Below are 10400 nucleotides of genomic sequence, written 5' to 3'. Positions count from 1 at the left end.
AGATAGAAACTGTCAGGGTGGATTAAAAAAACAAGATCCAACTATATATTGTTTAAAAAAAACCCACTCTAAATGTAAGGACATGTATAGATTAAGAGTAAATTAATAGAGAAATATATACTATGCTAACACTAATCAAAATAAAGTGGAAATAACTATATTTACTTAAAATGAAATAGCCATCAAAGAGAGGAAATTTATCAGGAGTAAAAAGTAGCATTACATAATGATGAGGGGGTTATTTCTCCAGAAAGACATAATGATCCTACAGTATATGTACTTAAAAACAGAGCATCAAAATATATGAGGCAAAAACTGATAATACTGCAAAGGAAAATAAATAAGTCCACTGTCTTAACTGGGGACTACAATACCCTTCTATCAAAAATGGAGAGAAAAATCAGTAAGAACATAGTTGAATTCAATGACACCAACCATCCAGCAACTGGGTAAAAATGACATCTATAGACTACTTCTTTTTTTATTTATATATGACAGCAGAATGCATTACAATTCTACACATATAGAGCACAATTTTTCATCTCTGGTTGTATATACAAAGTATATTCACACTAATTCGTGTCTTCATACATGATCTCCATCATGTGGGATTAGGCCCCAACTTCCTTAATAAGACTCCTGAGGCATAAGAATTAAAATCAAGAATCAATAAATGGGATGGACTTAAACTAAAAAGTTTCTTCTCAGCAAAAGAAACAATCTGTGAGGTGAATAGAGAGCCTACATCTTGGGAGCAAATCTTTACCCCTCACACATCAGAGCACTAATTTCTAGGGTATATAAAATACTCAAAAGCTAAGCATCAAAAAAACAAATATCCCAGTCAATAAATGGGCCAAGGACCTGAACAGACACTTCTCAGAAGATGATATACAATCAATCAACAAATACATGAAAAAATGTTCATCAACACTAGCAATTAGAGAAATGCAGATCAAAACTACTCAAAATCAAAATCAAAACTACTAGATTTCGTGTCAGTCCAGTCAGAATGGCAGCTATTATGAAGACAAACAACATTAAGAGTTGATGAGGATGTGGGGGAAAAGGTAGACTACCACTTTTAACAGCTTCAGAATACATGTTCCTCTTAAACTCAAATGGAAGAGTCACCAAGACAGACCACATAATGATAGTTGGATAATCCCCAAATACATAGACATTAAAAAACATACATCTAGGCTAGGGGTAGAGCTCAGTGATAGAGTACTTGCCTAGCATATATAAGGCGCTGAATTCAAACCCCAGCGCTGAAAATGGTTGGTTTTATTTAATTACTGAAAATGTTTTTTCTTTTAACAGTGGTGAGGATTGAACTGAGGATTTCCTGTCTGCTAAGTAAACACTCAACCACTGAGCCTAAACATGACTGGGAAGGAACACCACCAATACCTACAATAAAACTTCCAATTAATACATGAGTCAAGAAAGAAATATCAAGAGAAAATTTAAAATATTTTAAACTAAATGAAAATGAAAACTTATCAAAAGTTGTGGTATGCAGCCAAAGCAGTGATTAGAAGTAAATGTACAGCACTGAATATATATATGAGAGAGAATATATATAGAGTGTGTGTATATATATATATATATATATATATATATATATATATGAAAGAAAGATCTAAAATTAATCATCTTAGCTTCCACCTTAGAAAAACAGAAAAAGAAGAATAAATAAATTAAACACAAAATAAGCAGAAGAAGATAATAAAAATTAGAGCATAAATCAAATCAATGAAATTGAAAACAGGAAATGGAGGAAAACAGTGTTACCAAAAGTTGGTTCTTGGAGAAGATCAATAAAATCAATACACCTGCCTATTCAGGCTAACTGAGAAAAAATTAAAAGGCCACAAATTTCTAATAATATAAATGAAAGATGGGAACATCAGTATGGATCCCATGCACATCAAAGAGGTAATAAAGGAATATTATGAATGTCTTTATGCTCATATATTTGATAATCAATATAAACCAATTTCTTGAAAGACATAATCTGCTAAAATTCACACAAGGAAAAAAATAATCTTAATAGAATTTTATTTATTAAAGAATTAAATCAATAATTGATAACTTTCCAAAAAGAAAGCACCAGGCCCAGATGGATTCAGTGGTAAATTTTGCCCAACATTAAGGAAGAAATCATAACAAATATTTACAAGATATTTCAGAAGACAAAAACAGAGAGAATATTTCTTAACTTATTCTGGGAGACCAGTATCACCCCATACCAAAATCAGAAACATTACAAGAAAAGAAGAAATGACAGACCATTTATTGCTCATGAACACATACACAAAAATCCTCAATAAAGTATTATCAAAATAAATCCAACAATGCAGAAAAAGAATTATACAACAAAATCAAGTGGGGTTTATCCCAAGTATGCAAGGATAGTTCAACATTCAAACATCAATTTAAGTAACTGATGGCATCAATGCACAAAACAGAAAAATCACCTTATCATATTGACAGATACAGAAAAAAACACTTGACAAAATCTAAAGCCCACTCATGATTTTTAAAAAATCTTAGTAAGCCTGGCATGGTGGTGCATGCCTCTAATCCTAGCACCCCAGGATGCTGTCAGGATAATCGCAAGTTCAAAGCTAGCTTCAGCAACTTAGTGAACCCTGTCTCTAAATAAAATATCTGAAAAGGGCTGGGATGTGCCTCAGTGGTTACGCACCTCTGGATTAAATTCCCAGTACAAAAAAAAAAACAAAAAACACAACTCAGTAAACTAATAATAAAGGGAAACTTCCTTAATTGATAGAGATTATCTCCCCAAACCCTATAGCGAACATCATACTTAAGGGTGATGAACCTGAAACTTTCTCATTAAGATCAGAAACAAGGCAAGGACGTCTTCTTTCACCATTACTTTCCAACATCATATGGAAGCCTAAGCTAATATAATAAGACAAGAAAAGGAAAAAAAAATTATAGAGATTGAGAAGGAACAAGATGACATAATTATCCATGTAGAAAATCCAAAATATTCAACAACAATAAAAACTGTCCTGGAATTAATAAGTGATTATAACAAGGTAGCTAGATACAGGATTAATATTCAAAAGTCAATTTTTTTCCTATTTGACAGCAATGAAAAAGTAGAATTTGAAATTAAAAACACACTACCCGGGGCTGGGGTTGTGGCTCAGTGGTAGAGTGCTCACCTAGCACATGCAAGATGCTGGGTTCGATCCTCAGCATCACATAAAAATAAATAAAATAAAGTTATTGTGTCCAACTACTATATCTATATCTATATCAATCGATAGACAGATAGATATATCACAAAACAAAACACACTACCTGCTGTGGAGATGGAGTTTAGTAGTAGAGTGCTTAACCAGCATATATGAGACTCTAAATTCAATCCCCAGCACCACAAAAAGAAAGAAAGGCAGAAAGAAAAACACACCAGGTAGCATGGTGAACACCTGTAATCCCAGGAGGACTGCAAGTTTGAGGTTAGTTTCAGCAACTAAGCAAGACCCTGTCTCAAATAAAAGGTTAAAAATGGTTAGGGATGTAGCTCCGGGATAGAGCGTCCCTGGGTTCAATCCCCAATACTGGGGCAGGGGAAGCTATTTACACTAGCACCCCTCCCCCCGCAAAAGAAATCTAACAAAATATGTGTAGGATTATATGAGGAAAACTGCAAAATACTTATGAAAGAAATCAAAGAGCTAAATAAATGGAGAGGTATCCCAAGTTCATGGATAGGAAAGACTCAATATTGTCAATATATCAAGTTCTTCTCAGCTTAATCTATAGATTCAATGCAATCCCAATCAAAATTCCAGCAGGTGCTGGGTGTGATGGCACACTCCTGTAATCCCAGCAGCATGAGATGCTGAGGCAGGAGTATTGCAAGTTCAAAGCCATCCTCAGCAACTTAGCAAGGCCCTAAGCAACTTAGTGAGACCTTGTCTCTAAATAAAATATAAAAAAGGGCTGGGGATGTGACTCAGTGATTATGTGCCCTTGGGTTTAATCGCTAGTATCAAAAAAATTCCAGCAGGTAATTTTGTAGATATTGACAAACTGATTCTAAAGTTTTTGTGAAACAACAAAGGACCCAGAATAAACAACACAATATCAAAAGTGACAATGAAAATTGAATGATGGAGGGCTGGGGATGTGGCTCAAGCAGTAACACTCTCTCCTGGCATGTGCGGGGCGCTGGGTTAGATCCTTAGCACCACATAAAAATAAAATAAAAGATGTCATATCCACCAAAAAATAAAAAATAAATATTAAAAAATTCTCTCTCTCTCTCTCTCTCTCTCTCTCTCTCTCAAATAAAGAAAGAAAGAAAGAAAACTGAATGATGGAAACCACCTGACTTCAAGACTTACTATAAAGCTAAATTAACAAAGATAGTACAGTACTAGCAAAATAATAGACAAACAGATCACTGGATCACAAAATATAGCTCAGAAATAAATTCACATAAAAATGACATTTGACAAAGGAACATAAGCAATACAATGGAGAAAAGACAATCTTTTAAAAAAACATGCAGGAACAACTGGACATCCACATGCAAAAAAAATTAAAATGTAGACAAAAACATTACATTCTTCACAAAAATTAACTCAAAATGGATCACAGGCCTAAATATAAAACGCAAAAATTCCTAGAACAAAATTCTTAGAAGATAACATAGGAGAAAATCTAATACATGACTCTAAAGGCAAGATTGATGGAAGAAGAAATAACAGATAGCCTGAACTTCATTACAATTAAAAATTTTGCTCTGTGAAATATTTTCAAGTGAACAAAAAGGCAAGTCACAGACCAGAAGAAAAATAATTGCAAAAGACACACATGACAAATGACTCTTATTCAAAATATACAAAGAACTCTAAAACTCAATAACAAAAAAGGGTCAAAGACCTTAACAGATAACGCCCCAAGGAAGGTGCATTTGTATGGCAAATAAGCATATAAAATGATGTACATCATATGTCATCACAGAAATGCAAATTAAAACAACAAGGAGAAACCACTATAACCTATTAGAATCGCGAAAATCCAGAACACTGACACCACTAAATGCTGTTGAGCATTTGGAGCAACAGGAACTCTGATACATTGATGTTGGGATGACAGGATTACACAGCCAGTTGGAAGACAGCTTGTCATATTCGTAACATATAATCTAGCAATTGTACTTCTTTTTTTATATTTATTTTTTAGGTATAGATGGACACAACACAATGCCTTTATTTTTATGTGGTGCTGAGGATCGAACCCATGTCCCTCTCATTTTAGGCAAGTGCTCTACCGCTGAGCCACAATCCCAGCCCCATAGCAATTATACTTCTTAAACACAAAGAAGGTGAAAAAAATGTCCACACAAAAACCTGAACATGGGGCTGGAGTTGTGGCTCAGCGGTAGAGTGTTCATCTAGTATATGCAAGGCCCTGGGTTCGATCCTCAGCACCACATAAAAATAAATAAATAAAATAAAGGTATTATATCCAACTATACCTAAAAAATAAATATATAAAAAAATCTGAACATGGAAGTTTGTGAAAGCTTTATTCATAACTGCCAAAGCTTCAGTAGGCAAAGGAATAAATAAACTATAACACATTCACACAATAATATTACTCAGTGCTAAACAGAAATGCACTACGAAGCCACAAATACTGAAGAATCTTAATTAAATATGTATTACTAAGTGAAAGAAATCCATCTGAAATCAGGTTACATATTATGTGATTTTAACTATATGACATCTGGAAACGTCAAAATTACGGAGACAGTGAAAAGGGTTGGGGGAAATGTTGGGGAAAACAGAACACAAAGAATTTAGGGGGCAGTGAAAACATTTTGTATCATACTATAATTGTAGATATATGTTATTATACATTTATACAGACCTACAGAATGTACAACACCAATAATGAATACTAATGTAAATTACAGGCTTTTGATGATAATGTGCCAATGCAGGTTGATCAACTGTAACAAGAGTTATGGAAGATGGTGATAATAGGGGAAGACATGCACAAGTAGGGGTAGAGGATATATAGGATATCACTATAACTTTCCCTCAATTTTTCTGTGAAGCCAAAACTGTTCTAAAAATAAAATTCTTTTTTTTAAGCTAATTACAACCTATATAAAGAGTAATGAAAAAGAACACTTTGCCCTGAAGTGTATGGAACACAATACAAAGCTACATTCAGAGGCAATTTTATAACCTTAAAATGTCTTCACTAAAAATGAGATTAAAATAAAGGATCTTAGGGGATTGGGTTGTGGCTCAATAGTAGAGTGCTCGCCTAGCTTTTATGAGGCGCTGAGTTCAATTTTCAGCACCACATAAAATAAATAAATAAAATAAAGGTATTGTGTCCAACTACAACTAAAAATTTTAAAATTAAAATGAAGGATCTTAGAAAAAATTAGAAATGAGACAGTAAACAATCAGATGAGCAGGCCAAATTAAAGAATTACAAGAGCATTCCTCAATAACAACTAATTTGAAAAACCTTAAAATGGGTGATTACCAAGCAATACAAATTACCACAATTGAACCCAGAAAAAGTATAAAAGTTGAATACTCCAATTACCATAGAATAGAGACATGACTATAAATCAATCATATAATACTACATCATATAACAAAATAGTTTCACAGACAAATTAGCTATTCAGCTTTAAAAAAGGAGATAACTCTAAAGTTACTTAAATTATTTCATACTATAGAAAAACATAAAATGCTCCCTAATTTATTTTGAGGAATCTAGTGTAACTTTAAATATCAATAGCTGATTAATACAGTAGGGGGAAAAAATCCTACATACCAATCTCACTCTTAAGAGATCAAATATACAAATAAATGGAACATAATAGTGTATCAAAAAATAACATACTTTCATCAAATAGTTATTTGGAAAGATCCTGTTAATATTTTAATAGTCATCCTATCAAAAAATTTTTTATTAATTTGCAATAGATTGATATCTTTACAACATGGGGTTCTCCCATCCTGAAACATAAATTCTCAAGTTACTTAAGCCTTTAATGTCTTTCAATATTTCACATTTTCCCACAAGTCACATATATTTTTCAGTTAGCATATTCCTAAGTACTTGATATTGGCATCTTTGGATGAATTCCTTTTTTTCTGTTTTATTACTGGTATAGAAGAAAAACATGTTTTATATGTTAATCTGCTTAGCCACCTTGCTGTGCCATCTAACAGTTTGTCATATCTTTTTCTTTTTGGTATTGGGAATTGAACCTAGGGGTGCTTTACCACTGAGTTACATCCCCAGCCCTTTTTCTTTTTTGAGATAGGATCTCACTAAGTTGCTTAGGGCCTAAATTGCTGAGAACAGCCTTGAACCTGCAATCCTCCTGCCTCAACCTCCCAAGTTGCTGGGATTACAGGTATGCATCACCATGCCCAGCTTCACTTTATTTTTTAGAAAGAAAATCACATTGTTTGAAAATGGCATTTTCATTTCTTATTTCCTTAATGCTTTTTCTTCTTGTTTTATTGCATTGAGTAGGAAATCTAACACCATGTTGAACATTAGCAATGTTGTCTTTTCCCTAACAATATTAGGATTGCTTGTATTCTATTACTAAGTACAAAGTATACTATAGATTTCTGATAAATGCATTTTATCAAACTACTTATCTATTCCCATTTTGCTAAAAGTATGTGTGTGCATTTATATGGTACTGGGGACTGAACCCAAGGCCTTACACATGCTAAGCAAACATGCTAATGTTGAACTACTTTCCCAGCCCTTTTCAATTTTATTCTGAGACAGAGACCCACTAAGTTGTTCAGGCTGGCCTTGAATTTGCAGTTCTCCTGCCCCTGCCTCTTAATAAGTTTTTTGAAATCAAAGTAGATATTGAATTTTTATTTAAAACATTTTTTTTTTTTTTTTGGCTATCCACTGAGTCAGTAATACAGTATTAAATGTTTAATTTATTAATATGATGACTGTTGAAGGCTTGGTACCAGTTGGTGGCGCTATTAGGAGGTGGTGGAAACTTGGAGGGAAAGCCTCCTTGGAGGGAAAGCCTCCTTGGAGGAAGTAGGTCACTGTGAAGAACATATTTTTGTCCCTGCCTTCTTGGCAGCCATGAGATGAGCAGTTTTGCTCCATCATTCACTCCCAGCAAAATGTTCTGTTTCAGTACAAGTCCGCAGCAATGGGGCCAGCCAAATAACTATAGACTGAAACCATGAGCCAATCTTTCTTTCTGCTTTTCTCATTTTGTCACAGCAAGGGAAAGCTGACTAACACAATGATTTACAGTAACAGATTATCTTTCTTTTTTTGTTGTTTGCTTGTTTGATACTTGGAATTAAACCCAGGGGTGCTGTACAACTGAGCTACATCCCCCAATTTTTTTAGATTCTGAGACATGGTCAAGTTGAGGCTGGTCTTGAATTTGTAATCTTCCTGCATTAATTAGCCTCTCAAGTTGCTGGGATTATGGGTGGGCATCACCACATCCAGCAGTAATAGGTTTTTTTTGGTACCAAGGATTGAACTCAGGGGCATTTGACCCCTGAGCCACATCCTCAGCCCTATTTTGTATTTTATTTAGACACAGAGTCTCACTGAGTTGCTTAGCATTTCGCTTTTGCTGAGGCTGGCTTTGAACTCATGATTCTCCTCCTGCCTCAGCCTCCTGAGCAGCTGGGATTACAGACATGTGCCCCGATGTCCATCAGTAATACGTTTTCTGATGTTAAATCATTTCCGGGACAAATCTTTTCTTGTTCTAGATATAGGATTGAATTTACTAATAGAGCTTTGTATCTACCTTAGTTTGGCCTAATTTTCTCTCTGCTAGCTATCTTTGTCAAGTTTTGGTATTAGGATATTAACACTGTAAAGTCAAATGAACACCCCCCATGCTAAAATATAAAAACCACAATAGTAAAACAGGCAAGTGAAAATTGCGCAGCTTGACAGCAGCATTCCAGGTAGAGAAGACAACATATGCAGACACCAGGATGAAAAAAAGCACAGGTTATGCCTATAGAACAGGATTTAAATATTCTTAAGCTAGAATAATTAACAAGTAGGTTTTGGCTTAAATTGGTAACAATTTAATCTTCAAAGCACAATTCTTCTGCCAAAACATTTTAATTTACTCTGAATTTTATAGAGACTAGAATCCAAATTCTTGAATTCAAGATCCTTCCTTCTTTAACCTGTTTTGTTTTACAGTGCAGCCTGTACTTCCTTGTCTGTGATGTTTCTTTTGCCTATAATACTGTCTTGGGACATCCAAATCCTACCCACCTTTCAAGGCCCAAATAACTGTGAAAACGTCTCGAGTCCAAATGAATTACGTTTAAATACATTTGATCTACAGCTGTTTATTGTTAGTTCTTGGTTTGCCCACTTCTTAAGACTCAGCTGAATGAGGTTGGTTAGTGTCACCCCTAAAATTCATGTCCTGCCTAGAACTCTTTATTGAAACAGGGTCGCTGCAAATATAAGTAGTTATGACCAAGTCATATGGGAGTAAAGTGGGCCTGCTATCCAATAGGACTGATGTCCTTATAAGAAAAGACACAGAACCAGAAGCAAAAGCTGACAATAGAAGGAGAGTGGAGTGGTGCAGTTAAAAGTCAAAGAACATAAATGACTGTTGGCTACCACCAGAAGCTAGGAAGGGACAAAGGAATCTACTCAGAATCTCAAAGGAAGCATGACCATGCTTGTGCCTTGATTCCAGAAAGCCAGAAAACAAATATGTTAAGTCATTCAGTATGTGGTACTTTCTTATGGCAATCTCAGAAAATTAGTATAAAGACAATTATTTCTTCTACGTTTTTTCCTAGCCCCATGTCCAGTGCGCAGTCCAGGTTGATGCAGGCTCAGTGCCTCCTATGGTAAACAAACGGCTGGGCTGGGTATGTGGCTCAAGCGGTAGTGCGCTCGCCTGGCATGCGTGTGGCCCGGGTTCGATCCTCAGCACCACATACAAAGATGTTGTGTCCGCCGAAAACTAAAAAATAAATATTAAAAAAAAAAAAATGGCTGTTTGCACCAGTGGTAATGAATTACCAGACGCTTAGAAGCTTCTACTACTCTGAGATGACAGGAAGCCAATGCGCAATGTAAGTTGGCCATCCTATGGGGCTACAGGATAAACAATAAGAAATTACATACAGAGAAGGTGGAGCAAAGTGGAAAACTAGGGCAGATGAGGTTAGGGAGTCTCAATTCGAGTGGATTTCCGCGGGGTCACGAGAAAGGTCCTGCGGCTCTCCGAGACCCCACGGAGAGATCCAGGCCACCACTCCACTCCCTATGACTATGGACAGAGAAGTACGAGCCGAGATTCCGGTCTCCGGAATCGCCCC

Source organism: Marmota marmota, unplaced genomic scaffold (assembly GCF_001458135.2).
Source record: "Marmota marmota marmota unplaced genomic scaffold, marMar, whole genome shotgun sequence".
NCBI classification, from domain to species: Eukaryota; Metazoa; Chordata; class Mammalia; order Rodentia; family Sciuridae; genus Marmota; species Marmota marmota.
This window is presented reverse-complemented; position numbering follows the sequence as displayed.